Here is a 15,313-nt window from a genome sequence, read left to right as displayed (position 1 = left end):
TTGGGTTGCTAGGCACAGGTCGGCAGTTTGAAACCACCAGCTGCTCCTTGGGAGAAAGATGAGACTTTCTACTCCTGAAAGGGTCAGCGTGTCAGAAACCCACAGGGGCAGTTCTGCCTCGTCCTGTAAGGCCACACTGAGTGAGGATCAGCTCGATGGTGTGAGTTTGATGTGTCTGCTGCCCACCCCCGGTCCTTCCGGCACCCCTCACTCACTCTGTAGAGTCGATGCTGCCTCGTAGAGACCCTATAGGACAGGGTAGAACTGCCCTGTGGGTTTCTGAGACTGCAGATCTTTACGGGAGCAGAGAGCTTGTCTTTCTCGTAGATGATATTAAGCCAGGTTCTCATTCCTGCCCCTGTGCTCCCAGCCTCTCAGACTGCCAATGAAACTGTTAAGAAATAAAACCCCAAAGCTAACGTGTAGTATTTTTTAAGTTTTATTAGCACTTCATCTCTGTGCCATACAAATCCATAATTCAATTAGATAGCATGTGGTCTTTTGAGAAGTAGATGTCAGTACAGGTGGATCTTTTTTATTTTTTATTTTTGTTGTTTTCTTCTAACACAACGGTTCTCAACCTGGGGTCACCTGATTTATAACAGTAGCAAAATGACAGTGATGAAGTAGCAAAGAAAATAATTTTATGGTTGGGGTCACCACCACATGAGGAACTGTATTAAAGGGTTGCAGCATTAGAAAGGTTGAGAACCACTGTTCTAACGGCTTATTGAGGTATGATTCACGTATAAGACAATTTACCAGTTTCAAATGTATAATTCAATGCCTTGATTTTTAAACCATCCTGGTTTGTGATACATCACCACAGTCTAATTTTAGAGCATTCTTCTCTAGCCGGAAAGAAGCCCCATGTCCATCCAAGTCACTCCCCCTTTCCCGCCCTCGTCCCCCTACTTACCCACTAGTCCACTGGCCCTCTGTACCCTGCCCCCTAGCCTGGAAGCTCATGTCCCGGAACCAGACAGCAGGTGGCCTCCTGTGACCAGCGTTCTCAGTAACGAGTTCGCCAGCTTCATCCAGCATCTTGTTCTCTACATTTAAACGCGTGTTCTAAAACTGCACCTGCTGTGGAATGCCCGCCTGCTTGTGCTGGAGTAGACCTGGACCCCCAGGGCCCCCAGAGGTGCCTTGGGGTAGACCTGAACCTCCAATCTTCCTGCCTGTGAATGGCCAAGTGCATCATGGCCGGAGCCCCTGCTTCGAGTGGCCCTTCCTCCTGTACTGGCCGTCTCCTGCTTTTGAACTAGACCGAGTTTTGCCCAGGGCATGGGCAATCCCTGCCTCTGGAGATGTCACCTGCGCTGGCCTCGGTGGGGGTGGGAGTCGGGGCAGGGGGAGGTTTGCATCTGGTTCCAGCCCTGCTCACCTGGTGGCAACCCGTCCTTACTCAGATCCTGGGTGAGTGGGCTCCGGGGTGGGGCGGAGGCAGCAGGAGGGGCAGTCCCTCGGGTGACACTGATGGAAGGAGCCCTCCAAATGGTTAATGATGACTCACTCCTGTCTGAGCATATGGGGAGGCACTGCTTCCTGGTTCTACAGAAAGGGGGGCCGAGAGCCTGCTCCCCACAGGCAGCCAGAACCACAGCGCCTCAGGCCGTCCCGGGACTGGGCCCTCTGGAGCCCGGGGCCATCAGCGCCTCTGGGGGAGGGTCCCCACCACGGAACTGCCACCTGTCTCGTCTGTGGGCTGAGCTATTGTCTCCCCGCTTCCTTCTTGAGTGGGTGGGAGCGACTCGGCACTGCTGGTGGAGGGGCCCGGCAGAGCTGCGCTGACAGCCGGCTGTGTGCTTCTCTTCCAGCCCCGGAGGAGAAGGACGTGATTAGAGGGCAGTATGGGAAGCTCACGGATGCCTATGGCTGCCTGGGCCAGCTCACGCTGAAGACCGGTAAGTGCCCTTTCCCCCGGAGGGGGAGTGCCGGGTGGGGGGCTGTGGGGTTCATTTCAGCCTGGATCATCTTTTCAAGCGTTTCTCTGTCTCTGCCATGCCTGCTTCTCTGAGCCTCACCTGTCTGCGCAGGTGGAGGTGGGAGCTCCTCAGGCTGCCGGCTAGTCCCTAGACACCCCGGGGGTGTCTCCCCGGGGAGTGCTTTGTGGTGTGCGTGGGGCCTGCTGTGGGGGATGGAGGCCAGGGGTGTGAACTGTGGCGCCGCGACCTCACTTTATCGAGCTCCCTTTCATTTGCAGCCCAAGCTTCCCATCCTGTTCTCTCGCTCCTGTTTGCTTTGGGGGAAAAAAATCAATGTAAAGATATGCATCGAATCAAAGATGTGCCAAGCCAGCACTTGCTCCTTGTTCAGTTTGGTGACGGGGGTCCAGCCTCGGGTCCAGCAGCCATCATCACCGCTGCCCCCCTGTCAGTCAAGCCATCGCCCTCACTCCTGGGCTGTCCTGAGGGGAAAGGAGCGGGGTCGGCCAGGGGGTCTTAGTGTGAGACACGGGCTGGGCTGGGGAGAAGAGTGGAGGTTGCATCCAGAGAAGGGGCAGAGGGGCAAGGGGAGAAGTGGGTGGACGGCTCAGCGTGAAGGCTGCTGCCTCCCCAGCCACAGTGCTAGCCGCTTCTCTCACCAGGAGCCCCCGGTGGTGATGTGGCCCTGTCCGGTGGGAAGGCCGGGGGCCGAGCTGAGCCAGGCTGTCTCTCCATCATCCACTGCAGGTGACCTTAGAGTCTGAGGGTCAGAAAGCTGACCGAGAAGCTCTTACGTTGGCTGCCACTTTGCTGGCTCTTTCTTTCCAAGGATGACTGTCCCTGGAGTCTGACCAGTGAAGCGATCATTTCTGGATGACGTAGTTGGGTGCTGTCCAATCGGTTCCGACTTGTCACGACCCTCTGTTCAGCAGAACTAAACACTGCTCCCTCCAGTGCCAGCCTCACGATTGTGCTGACGTTTAAACCCACGGCCGCCACCACTGGCTCCATCCGTCCATCTCGTCGCGGGCCTTCCTCTCCTTCACTGCCGTCTCCGCTTTGCCAAGCACGATGTCCTTCTCCAGGGACTGGTCTCTCCCGACCACGTGTCCAAAGTCCGTGCGGGGAAGCCTCACCATCCTCGCCTCTGAGGAGCATTCTGGCTGTACTTTTCCAAAACAGATCGGTTCCGATCCAGATTCCCGGGTCGTATCCCAGAACAAAACCACTGGGTGACCGCCCGCGGCAAAATGCATTGTTTGGGGGGGGGGGGTCTGTTTCTGCCTTCTGCACACAGTGGTTACCGTGATGCATCTTATCCTGGTCTGCCTGTCAGGGGAATGGGCTCAGAGCTCTAGTCACCAGCTCCTGGTCAGACACTTCGCCCTGGTGGTGCCACTCAGCTGCTAACCCAAAGGTCAGGGTTCGAACCCACCAGCGGTCCCATGAGAGAAAGGACCTGGTCAAAGGTCACAGCCTGAAAACCCCACAGGGTCATCCTTCTCCATCTCATGCGGCCACTGTGAGTCAGGATTGAGTCCAACAAGAAGCTTGGTTGGGTTCAAACCCACATCTAGCTTCTTCCACACACTGTTATTTTTCCCCCTAAGGGGACAGCTGTACCCGCGGCCCTGTCTGCAGCCAGAGTGATGGTCCCCAGGGCAACAAGCCCTTGCTCAGCTCAGCGGTAGATTCCTTGGCTTCCCTCTGAGGCCCCGGGCTCGAGTCCCGGCTGTGCTGCTCAGGCTCAGCTGCCACTCCTCTGTGGTTCAGGGGAGCTTCCAGACCAAGATGGGCTCAGAAGAAAAGCAGGAGCCAGGTTTGACCTGACAGCCGATGACAGCTAGTTACTGCACCCTCACTGCAGCCTGTGGGGGGACAGTAAAGCCACGGCGCTGCCATCAAGCCAGTTCCCGCTCACAGCAGGCCTGTGGGACAGGGTGGAACAGCCTCTGTGGGTTTCCGGGACTGTCACTCCTGACAGGAGTAGAGTTTCTGCCGTGCAGCACCGGGGTGGTTTCGAACTACTGATCTGGCAGTTGGCAGTCCAGTGTGTAGCCCATTGTGCCACCAGGCTGCTACCTAAACAGGAGGTGCGGTTCTTGCTCTGTTGGACCAGGTAGAAAGCACTCCAGGTAGCACACCAAGTGTTAGACTGCACCGTGGGCCACCTGCCGCTCCGAGGGAGAAAGAGGAGGCAGGCTGCTGCCATCAAGAGGGCTGGTGGGGGTGCCGCCAAGCCGGTGACAACTTGTGTCGGAACAAAACACCGCCCGGCCCGCGCGGTCCTCACAGACTGCTCTCCTGTCTGAGCTCGTTGTTGCAGCCCCGGGCCCGTCCCTCCCCTCGAGGGTCTGATGGGGGCGGTTCTGCACGGCCTTAGAGAGTCTCTGTGAGTCAGAGTCCATTTGGCGGCCGTGGATTTGTGTCCTCGGGTACAGACGCAGAGTGGCCTCAGACTGTCAGTGCTGCAGCTCGTCCGTTGTGGGACGGTTCCCCGACTCTCGCCTCTACGACGACGCCGTCTCGCAGTCCTTGGACAGTCGCACCCGGCAGCATTGTTCCTAGTACATGAGCTCACGTTGCGTCTCTCAACTGGTGGGGACTTGGAGTTGGCCGTGCGCTGTCCCCTGCCCACGTCCTCAAGCGAGAAGCTGGTTTGGCCTTTGGGGTTAGAGCTGTGGGAAGGGGGAGGGTCTCTGTGCTCTGTGAATGGGGTGGGGGGTGCCCTTTAAGCACATTCCTTCTGAGATCTAAGAGAGCTGATGACAAGCAGGCACCAGGAAGTAGGGGACAGATGCTCCACGGTTACCAAGGAGCATATATATGGTGAGGGAGATGGGAGAGCGCAGGAGTGAGAGAGCCTTCCGCTGAGCGGGTGCCCTGAATTCACACCGCAGCCTGCTGCACCCTGAGAAAGAGGAGCTCCCTGAACAGCAGTTCCGCGCACGGTCCCAGGTGGCTGCTAGGAGTCGGGCTCCCTGGGCGGCTGTGAGAAAATAAATGTCTGTTCATGAAAGTCCCTCCCTTGAGCCTTTCTGTCATAGCTGAGACGCTGGTTTCCAATCCGCTGCCTGGCCTGATCCTAGGTCTACGTTCAGGCCTGCTTTGCTCTCTCTTCCCGGAAGGGAATCCAGCCTGGCTGGGATTCCAGAAGAGCACTATCACTCCCACATCCATCAGGGGACACGCTTCCTGGACTGGGAGCAAAAACCGGATGGGCACCCTTATATAGGGCGTGGGGGGGTTGCCCCTAAAAAACATTGGATAGAAGGAGCCAGCAGTCTGTGGGGTCCTCAGCCCAGTGTGACCTTGGGACTTCAGCAGGATTGTCACCAGTGCCATGTCCATCTACCAAGGCCTCCAGACACCTGCCCCACCCTCCCCACCCAGGAGCGAGTGGCTGCAGCCTCTAAGGGGTGGGTCAAGGCCATGGTGCTGGGTGGCGTGGGCTCGGGGAGTCCCAGACAAGTCCTAGACTGACGGACGCCCTGGCTACAACGATGGGCTCAAACACAGCAGTAGCTGTGAGATGCTGTTGTCCACTGGGTTGCTGTGAGTCGGAACCGACTTGCGAGCACCTGACAACCAGGGACAGCAAGCAGTCTTTCCTGTTAGAAACTGAAGACCCGTGCGCAGAAATGGCCCCAGAGCTTTGTCCTCCCTGAGATGCCAGCAGCTGCTTCCCGAGGGCGGCGTCACCTGCGAGCAGGAGAGCAGTTCTGGAAGAGCTCAGCCAGGGACTGAAAAAGAACCCAAGCCGAGCCCCTGCCCCAGAGCCCCTCTGACTCAGAGGACCCCGGAGGACAGGGTAGAGCTGCCTCTCTGGGTTTCCGGAACTGCAACTGTCTACTGCAGGAGAAAGCTACATCTTTCTGCTCAAAGCAGCTGGTGGTTTCGGATGGCTGACTCCGTGGTTGGCAGCCCAGTCATAACCATGACGCCACCGGGGCTGCCCTGTTCTTAACCTGCACTCCCAGGGCCTCCCGCTCCGTAGCCCCCGGAACGCCACCCAACCCTCCCTGTCTAGAGAGCTGAGTGCTTGCAGGGGTGCAGTGCACAGCCTGTGCAGTTGTACGTGACAGCCCTAGAAAGGTGCCCCCCTGCCCACCACGCCAGCAACACTCCCGGTTCTAGTAGCAGCATCCCAGTGGACCGACCTGCATTTGTTCACTCGTTCTCCATCTAGCTCACCAGATATCTCAGAGCTCTTCAAAGATCAGATGGTAGGAGGGGGGCGTGGGGGGGGCGCCTGTGGTGGCCTGGAGGCAGGTGGCCCTTTGGTGGAATGTGGCCTGGTGACAGTGCAGCCCTGGCACAGATAGGGAGGCCCCCAGGGGTTCCGTTCCCTGCCCCCATGAACACTGCATCCCCATGACCCCATCACAGGGACTGGTGAGGGGGACTGAGTGGGTATGGCCAGCAGGGGGTCTTCTTGGGAGAGAGGTGTGGAGAGAAGGTCCTGAGCTCCTGGTGGCTGGCTGGGACACTGGCTAATGGGGGTGGGGTGGGTTGTTGGGGGGCTGCTTAGTGAAAATTCATGCATCAGGAAGGTTGACCTCTCCCGTGTAGCCTTTGGCAGGTCAGGGAACATGGGGCTCTCTAGCAAGCCTTGAAGTGGGATGACTTTGCCAGTCTCTTTCTGGTAGGTCCCATCGAGTCGGTTCCAGCTCACAGCCATCTCATGCACGACAGAGGGAAGCAAGCGCACACACACACACACACACACACACACACACACACACCGCCCACCCGGTGTTAGGGCATCCTCAGAGTCGTTGCAGCCGCTGTGTCAGTCCATCTGCTTGAGGGCCTTCCTCTTGGGCTGATCCTCGCCTTCACACCAAGCATGGTGTCCTCCTGCAGCGACTGGTTCCTCCCGACAGCATGCCCAAAGCCTCGCCACCCCCACTTCTGGGAAGCATTCTGGCTGAACGTCTCTCAAGGAGATTAGTTTGTTCTTCTGGTGGTCCCTGGTACACTCAGTGCTCTGCCCACCGCCTGATCCAAACGCATCCTCTCTTCTGTGGCCTGCTCCGAGCACTGTGTGCCTCCACACGCGTCTGCGGGATGGAACACGCCAGGGCTTAGTCGTCAAAGTGACCTCTGTGCTCTTGAACACGTTAGAGGGAAGATTTCCCCATGCAGTACATCATGTGCTTATTTTTTGAAATCATTTCATTGGGAGGTCTGACAGATATCATAACACTCCATGGTTCAATCACATCAAGCAGTATTGTACAACTGCTACCACAATCAGTTTACAAACACTTTCTTTCTTCTTGGACTCCTTGACATCACCTCCCCTTTGTCCCCTCCCTCCCCCAGGAACTATTATTATTATTTTGCCATATCTTACACCCTCCATTATATCCTTGCACACACAATCTGTTGTTTGCTCCCCTCAAGTGGGGTTATGCAGTCTTCAGCGCTATCAGCTCACACCCCACCCCCAATCTCTTCCTGTACTCTCAGGGAACTGTTACTCCTGTTACCATTTCTGAAGGGTTCCCTATGTTGGCTCTCATGTATAGAAAGATCATAATTATAGAAATGAGCATATACAAGTCTAACAAGATTAATGAGGTCAGACCAACCAATTTCCCCAAACTGTACCTTCAGGGCTATCCTCTGTAGTGCTGTCCTTAGGGAGAGGACTTCAAGGGCAGCCCTGCAGTCATCTCTGGGAACGAGCTGCTCCCAGCAGGAACATCATCCTCAAGGATTGGCACACCAGAATGAAGTTTACTCTTGCTCTCCCTTTCCTGTGGAGATGTAAGCAATACCCTCCCCTTGGGTGGGTTAGTGCCCTGACTCCCCCATTGCCTTCGCTTTCCTTCCCCCACCCTCTCTGGGCCTTCAAGGAGTATGGGGGGGGGGTGTCTTTTACTTTCTTGACTGCTGCTTCCATGAACAGTGGACTGAAGTAAAATGAAACCCTGGACGCCTTCAACCTTTTCTCCATTTATCACCATGTTACCTATTGTCCAGTTGTGAGGACTGAGTCCATACCCGTAGGAAAGGCTGTCATCCTTGACCTCCGTCAGCAAGTGCTTCAAGCCCTCCTCACGGTCAGCGGGCAAGGTTGCGTTACCTGCAGGTTGTTGATAAGCCTTCCTCTATTTCCGATACTGTATCCTTCATACACTCCAGTGTCTGACTCTGCTCAGCGTACAGATGGACAGGTGTGGGGAGAGGCTGCAAAGGAACACTGACCAGTCTTGGAGTAGTTCGTTGTCGCATTGACACCCAGTGGACCCTTCCCATCCAACTCTCCATTCCCCCAATGAGATGTGGTGCTTGCCCTTTCCAAGGGTGTAACTATATCTACCACAGTGGTTTTAAGCTACCAATGAGGACGTGGGCAGGCCGATGCCCAGTTGACTCCCACGAGCACCAGCTCCCACCACCTCTGCTTACCACACGCCCACGTTCTAGGAGGGAATGTGAGAGAATCCATACCTGGAACTGTGAGATGGTAAGGATGGAAAAGGTTGGGGCCATCTGGCCCAAGTGCCTTACTCCCGGGGTCCTGTGGTCCTGTTGTTTGCAGATGGACGTAGGCGAGTGTCCCCGGGAGGAGAAGGGCAGGTGCTGCAGGGCCTGAGTGTGAGGCCAGGATGGAGCTGGTGGGGAGGAGGGTTTGGAGAAGCAGGAGGTGTGTTGCCCTGCCCCTGTCTGGATGAGACGTTGTGTCCACTTGTGATCGTGACCCCAGCAGCCAGCCTTCACACCTGAGCGGCTTTGACTCGGGGTCGGCTTAGGAAGGCCGCTTCGCCGAGGGGCATTCCCCTGCTGCTATGACTGTTGTCCTTGCCATTCCCTCACCCCACCTGCTCATCCAGGCTGCAGGCGGCTCTCTGGAGGGTGTGTGTGTCTGCCCTTCTGTCTCTAAAGTGTCCTTGGCCTGAAGGACCGGGGATCGCTCCCCTCCTCATCTGACTCTGCTTGCTCTGGCCCGAGACCTGCAGCCAGATTGTGGGCACCTGGGGAAGGACCTCAGCCGCAGGCTGCACCCTTTTCTGAGGCCCTTAGACTACCAGATTCTCAGAGGTTCCCCTGGTCATCATGGGAGGCAGGGAACAGAGCCTGGGCCTCAGATGCCAGGGACAGTGGTTTCTGGGACAGTGGCATCAGATACCAAGGCTTACCCACTGGCTGGCTTGTAAGAGCGAAACCATGCTCTCACCCAGCAATAGAGCCTAGAAGTCCCCATTCGGATGCCTGTAAGCCAGGCTCTCTGGGGGCCCTAGAGGGAGATTCCCCCCCCTTCCCCTGGCACCTTGCATCCTCAGGTCTGGAGGGCCTGGGTGCCTTGGCACACAGAGTTGTCCTGCTCTTCCTCCATGTGCAACAGGCCCCTGGGTGTCCCCCAGGTGTCTCTGCACCTTTCTAAGGACGCTGCTCGTGTCAGATTAGACCCCGGGTGGCGCCAACATTATGCACTTGGCTCACCAGTTGGTTGGCGGTGTGAACCCAGCACCTTGGGTGAACAGGCACCTGGGAGGCAAGGCCTGGTGATCTACTTCTCTGACCTTATGAGTTGGCATCAGCCGGGTGGCAAGTGGGTCGTTGTTTTAGTATTGCGCTGGGATACGCCCTTCCCCCAGGGTGGCCTCACATTGCTGGAGAATGTCTTTAAAGACCACAGTTCCAAGCATTCTTTTCGGGGGCTTAGTTGAATCCATAGCATAAGGTATGTTTAAACTGTGTGTACACACACACACACACACACACACACCTCCACCCTCCACTGGTTTCAACCTCTTCCAAGTGCCCTGGTAACCCTCCCCAGGCCTGATCCGAGAACAGATCCTACTGGAGACCCACAGAGCCGTGGGCCCTGTGATCAATGCAGGAAGGGGCTGGTCCTCAAAAGCCTTCCTTTATCACCCAGAAGACCCTGGGGGCGCGGGGGTGGTGACAGTGACCACTCACATCCTCTGAACAGGCTGGGGCTCAGCGTGAATCAGGACCCTGCCCTCCAAACCTGTGGTACCACAGAGCCCGATGGAAGCCCGTCACCAGGTCTGTCTGTCTGGGCCCTGGGGGCTGTGGACTGCCAACCTTTCGATGGGCAGTTGAGCGCAAACACAGCTCGGTATTGCCGTGACAGAAGCCATCTCAGAGCAGAGCCGGGTCGGGCAGGTCCCTTCGGGCCTCTGGACCGTCTGAGTGACATGAGGGTGATAGTTTCTGAAACCCATACGATGCTGGCGCCGCATCACCAGAACCGAGCACCACGCTCCCTGCTGTGGGGTCAGTGCCGACTCGTGGCTGGGGGCCCTCCGACTGCCCCTGTGAGTGTCCACGGCTGTAACTCTTTATGGGGTAGGAAGCCCAGTCTTTGTCCTGCAGAGCGGCTCATGGTTTCAAACTGCCGACCCTGCAGACCATTGTCCAACGAGTCACCCTTACTCTACCAGGGCTCTTATTTACCAACTCTGAGTGACCCTGAAAGGCAAACTAGAGCTGTCTCCTAGGGTTTCCGTGGAAACCACGGCTGTAAGTCTTGAAACTGACGGCCTCATCTTTCTCCCATAATGCAGTGGGTGGATTTGAACCCCTGTCCTTCACTTCTGTACCTCCAGGGCTCCTGGGGAGTTTGCTGAAAAGCCCTCCCCAGCTCCTCGGCGTTTTCCTGTAACTGATTTACCGTGAGTGTGATTGTGAGGAGGAGTCTTGGGGGCCCTGTCAGCTAAGTGTTGGGCTATGAACCCCACAGTCAACGGTTCAAAACCCCCTGCAGCTCCTCGGGAGATGGATGAGGTTGTCTGGCAGCCTCGGGAGCCTTATACAGAGTCACCAGCATCCACGGGATGGCTTGGTTGGGCTTGGGGCTTTCCCTTCTCACCCCTTCACCCTCATCTCCCACCCGTGCTATGAAAGAAACCCCTGCTTTCTCCCTTCCGGAAAGGTCCAGGAGGTTAATACCTGGAGGATGCCAGACAAAGGGACCATTCCGAATGAGGCTGAGGGGGGTCAGTGACGTGGGCAGCACGTGATTGGCAAACCAGGTGCGATCTGCCTGTTGGCGTGGAGAAAACTCGGAGGCAGACTGAGTCAGGGTGCCAGGTGACAGCATTCACAGGAATTTTGTGGGTGAGTCATGGGAGTTTGGGGAGTTCTTTTAAACTCAAGCGACATTTCTGTAGCGTTCTTTCTACTTCCATCGACTCGCTAAGGCGTGTCTTGGATCTGTGGTACTGCCGTAACCGTTATTCCACAAGCCGGGGGCTGGAATGAACAGGAACCTCTTCTCTCGGGTTAGGAGGCTGGCAGTCTGAATTCGGGGGGCTGGCTGTCTCACGAGGAAGGTTCTTGTCGTGTGTCAGCTCTGTTCCTTGGCTGCTTGGTGACACCGATAAGCTCTGGCCTTGCTCCTCCCCCACCGCTGCCTGAGCTGCTGGTGGGTTCGAACTGCTGACCTTGCCGTTAGCAGCCCCGCGTGTAACCCACTGCACCACCAGGACTCCTGGTGTCTCCCAGCATCCCTTGGGAAGAAGGCTGGCCTGTCTTGTGTTGCCATGTCAAGGCTGAGAGCATGCTGGGAACCGTCCACTTACAGCTGTTGGACGCGGCGATGGGAACCGCAGTGTCTGCAAAGATGAGCACAGCTCCATCGGCCGAGCGTGTTCTCCAAAATTCCACCAAGCACGGTGGCTGGGGGGCTGTTGAGCCTTAAGGGGGGGCAGGCTTGCAGCTGGGTGCTGGTGGGGATGGGCTGTGGGCAGGTGATCCACTCCCCCGTGACAGGGACCTGAGTGCTGCGTGGCTGCAGTAGCCCTCAGGACAGAACAGCATCCTTCGGCAGGTTGGGGAGCCGTTTGTCTGCCGGGAGGTGGGAGCCAGCCTTGGCTGGAGTCACCTGCCCAGGTGTTGTAACCAAGAAGCAGGTTGGAACCAGGGTCTTCCCCCATGCCACCTCTCGGTGCCCTATAAAAAGGAGGTGACAGCTCTCTTACGGGGTGGTGGAGAGGCTTACTTAAGTTACCAAGTTCCTGGCACTTGGTAAGCACTGCCCAGATGTGTTGGCTCAAAAACATCCTCTCTCCCATCAGGTTGATTCCGGCTCATAGACGCCCCCAGGGCAGAGCAGAACTGCCCCGGTGGCTTTCCCGAGCTCTTTGTAGGCCTCGGAAACCTCTTCTTTCTCCCACCAAGCAGCTGGTGGTTTCAAACTTCTCACCTGTGGTTAGCAGTCCAGTGCGTAAACCACTGGGCCACCAGGACTCCACCTGATGTGTTAGCTGTTATTGAAGCGTGGGGCCCCACTGTGTCCCCAGGTGGTGGCTTCTCTCTTCTCTCCTGTGTGTGTCAGACTGGCCCCTCGGCGTGGACGCCCTCCTCCTCTCTCCACCCTCGGAAGCTGAGCATGCTCAGCTCAGTCAGGACGGGGCGCTGAGCCCTGGTGGTGGCAGCAGCTCCCCGTCCTCCCTTTATTTGAAGTGTTGTGAATGCCTGCCTGCGCAGCGCCTCTCTCGAGCCGCCCCCGGCACCGCTGTCCTGAACAGGAAATACGCCCTGTCTTCAGAGGAGCTGGCCGGTAGCCAGGACTCATCTCCTCCCTCTCGCCCCCACCCCATGCAGAGGCTGTTGAGGGGGTGGTGTTCAAAATCAGCTCCCCAACTGGGACCGGAGGAACTCAAAGTAAAAATGTCCACACCTCTTCCTGCAGGCTTTGTGGTGGGTGTGCCGGCCTGCGCACAGGGTCCTTCTCAGGCCACCAAGGGACGCTGGGCTGGACTCTGCTGCCCCCGCGCCTCGCCCGCCACTAGAGACGGGGATCTGGGAGTTCCGCTCCAGCTGAGGCTTGGGGAGTGTGGCATCCTCCAGGCAGCCCCACCTGCCTTCCAGAAAGGACACCTGCCCTACCTAAGAAGCCGCGCCCCAGACACCTGCCACTGTGGAGTTACCTGCGCCTTCTCCAACTCACCAGGGTGCTTGGCTTTCCTTTGCCCCTGGGCCTGGGATGTCAGCTCACACAGCCATTTCCATTTCGTTCCTGAAGAGACCAGAGGGCAGGGCTGGGGCTCCGGGTGCCCAGGGCCCTCCAGGTCTCGGCCTTTGGGCCATCACCTGCAGGATCTGCCTGCTGCCCGGTCACGTGCAGGTGACTCTCCCTGTGCCCCGTGAGGCGGTTCTGAGGGACTCACTGGCTTCGTCTCCTCAGCTGGGGGTTGGGACAGGCCTAACCTGGAGTGCTTACCTGGAAGAGGCCCAGAGGGTGGTTCAGGGCCAGTGGGGCCTCCGGGTTAAAATCATGTTCCAGGCACAGCCAGTGTGCATGCTCAGTTAGCACACATCCATCAGGGTAGGCCTGTGTGCTTCTGGGCTGCATGCTGAGTGCCCTCTCTGAGACCAGGAAGCAAGGCCTGCCGATCTAGCTGAGTGTTGCCCCGCTGTGCCGGGGCTGCCGTGTGTGCCAGTTGCCAAAGCAGACGGTGCTGGGGAGCCCTCACCCCCGGAGAGTGGCTAGAGATCATCTTCAAGTGCTGCCCACTCCTTCCTGCCAGTGTGAGCCCGCTCCCTCCCTCCACACCCCAGACAGCTCAGCTCCGTATGAGGCAGAGTAAGGTAACCCCGCTGTGCTCTCAAGCCACCCCGCCCACCATGTCCCCCACTGCCCCATGCTCCCATGTACCCATCACCCATATCCTCCTGCCGCCTCATGTCCCCTGTCCCCCATCTTCCCTCTGCTAGCACATACCCCACACTGCCCATGCCCCTCCTGGTACCCATGACCCCCTGCGCACACCCCTCCCCCCATCTACTTTCTCAACGTATTGCCATATAAATATATGTACATAGGCCAATATCTCTATTTGTATGGATTAGTATATTTACCTATGTGCACACCTGTGTTTACGCCCCATGCCTTGCTGCCAACCTGTGCCCTCCTTGTCGGGCCTTGACCAGACTTGCCCCTGCCGTGCTTGCCCTCTGAATTTCTGTTGCACTGGAGGGCACCCTCCTTTGTGGGAGGCAAGGCCTCTTGGTGTCTTGCCCCTTTGCATCTGCAGGTGTGGGTCAGGATGCCTGGGTCCTGGAGTGGCAGATCTGACAGCAGCACCCTTCTTACCCAGGGTCAGGAGAGAACTTGGGGTGGGGGGCCACAAGATCAGCAGCTCCAGTCACGGGTTCAGAAGTCGGTGCTACAGGGTCCCTCTGGGCTGGAATCAGCACCGTGGCCGTGTTTGGTGTAACCAACAGATGCCAAAGACAGAGAGGGCAGTCTGCTCACCGAGAGAGGGCAGCCTGGGCGCCCCGCGGGTCCAGCTCCACACAGCCCTGTAGGGCCGCCGGGAGGGGGAGCAGGGGCTTGGTGGCCGCCGCTTTGGTTTGGATCGCTTGGGTCTGGACTGCTGCGTAGGGTGACTGGTGGTCTCTGGGTGTTTGACGCCTGTCTCTGGGGCTCTTTCCGCGTGTCCAGAGATCTAAGCGCATGGAAAGTCCCAGATCACCCCAAACCCAGACCAGTTCCTGTGGGCTGCTTCCAGCTCCTGCCGAGCCCATGCCTTCTGGGCATTCGGGCTCGGGCTGAGCTCCCCAGGGTCTTCTGTGGTGGATTTCTCATGAGCAGATCACCGGGCCTCTCTCCCGAGCCTCGGGGTGGATCTCAACTGTTCGTGTTCCGTGCACATTTTCATGTCGGTTTCAAATACTAGGGTCCAAGTGACCTGTCCTTTCGAGCTTAACAAAGAGGCTGACTCTTAGCACCCAACCTGCACTCAGGACCCTGTGGGGGGCAGGTAACAGGCTCAGCGTGGGGTTCTCCCAGCACGGTCTGCCCAGGTTCCTTGGAGGCAGGCTCCAAGGGTTCACCCTGGCACTGGGCCTCTCGGGTGGGGGCTCCCCCCATACTGCCCACCTCAGGTCCCCACTCCACCCCAGGGGCCTGAATTGCACAGTGTCAGGATCATCGATCCCACCCCAATCCTGCACACACACCCCTCGAGAACCCTGGGTGAGCAGTGCTGGGTGAACCCCCACAGTGGGCCTGCCCTGAGATGCTCAGAGCCAGAGTGAGGCCCAACAGCAAGCCCACCCCTGGGGGACCGCTGTGTGAAGTCCCATACGGGCTGGCCCTGAGGAGCCCACTCACTGCCTGTGAGTGCCCGGGCAGGGACATCTCCGCTGTGTGGGATGTAGAGGATGGTGGCCACCGCTGGGCACTGACAGGCAGGGGCAGGATCCCGAGACCACAACCAGCCTGGGAGGGCAGGGAAAGCTTCCTGGAGGAGGCGATGCCAACTGCCCAGTGAGGCCGAGGTGCCCTGACCGTGATGGGGTGCCGGGCTGTAGGCATGGAGTGCGGGGGTGGGTGGGAGGGCACTGTAATCCCTCGATGAAGGGATCATGAGAAGTCTGTGGGCACAGATGCG

At 57.9% G+C, this 15,313-nt stretch overlaps 1 protein-coding gene across 2 annotated transcripts in view; it reads left to right on the top strand.

The window, feature by feature from the left end:
* Positions 1-1,665: 1,665 nt before the first annotated feature.
* SYNJ2 (synaptojanin 2) overlaps positions 1,666-15,313 on the top strand; it is a 92,469-nt gene continuing 78,821 nt past the window's right edge. For both annotated transcript variants that reach the window (XM_013004479.2, XM_045294437.1), the window contains exon 1: positions 1,666-1,907. The gene's annotated coding sequence lies outside the window, so the exon portion shown is untranslated. The remainder of the gene's footprint in view (positions 1,908-15,313) is intronic.

Source organism: Echinops telfairi, unplaced genomic scaffold, assembly GCF_000313985.2.
Source record: "Echinops telfairi isolate 266 unplaced genomic scaffold, ASM31398v2 ScPeMD7_3533;HRSCAF=4204_0, whole genome shotgun sequence".
Taxonomy (NCBI): Eukaryota; Metazoa; Chordata; class Mammalia; order Afrosoricida; family Tenrecidae; genus Echinops; species Echinops telfairi.
The sequence above is the reverse complement of the archived record's forward strand: the minus strand, read 5'-3'. Positions and strand labels throughout refer to the sequence as shown.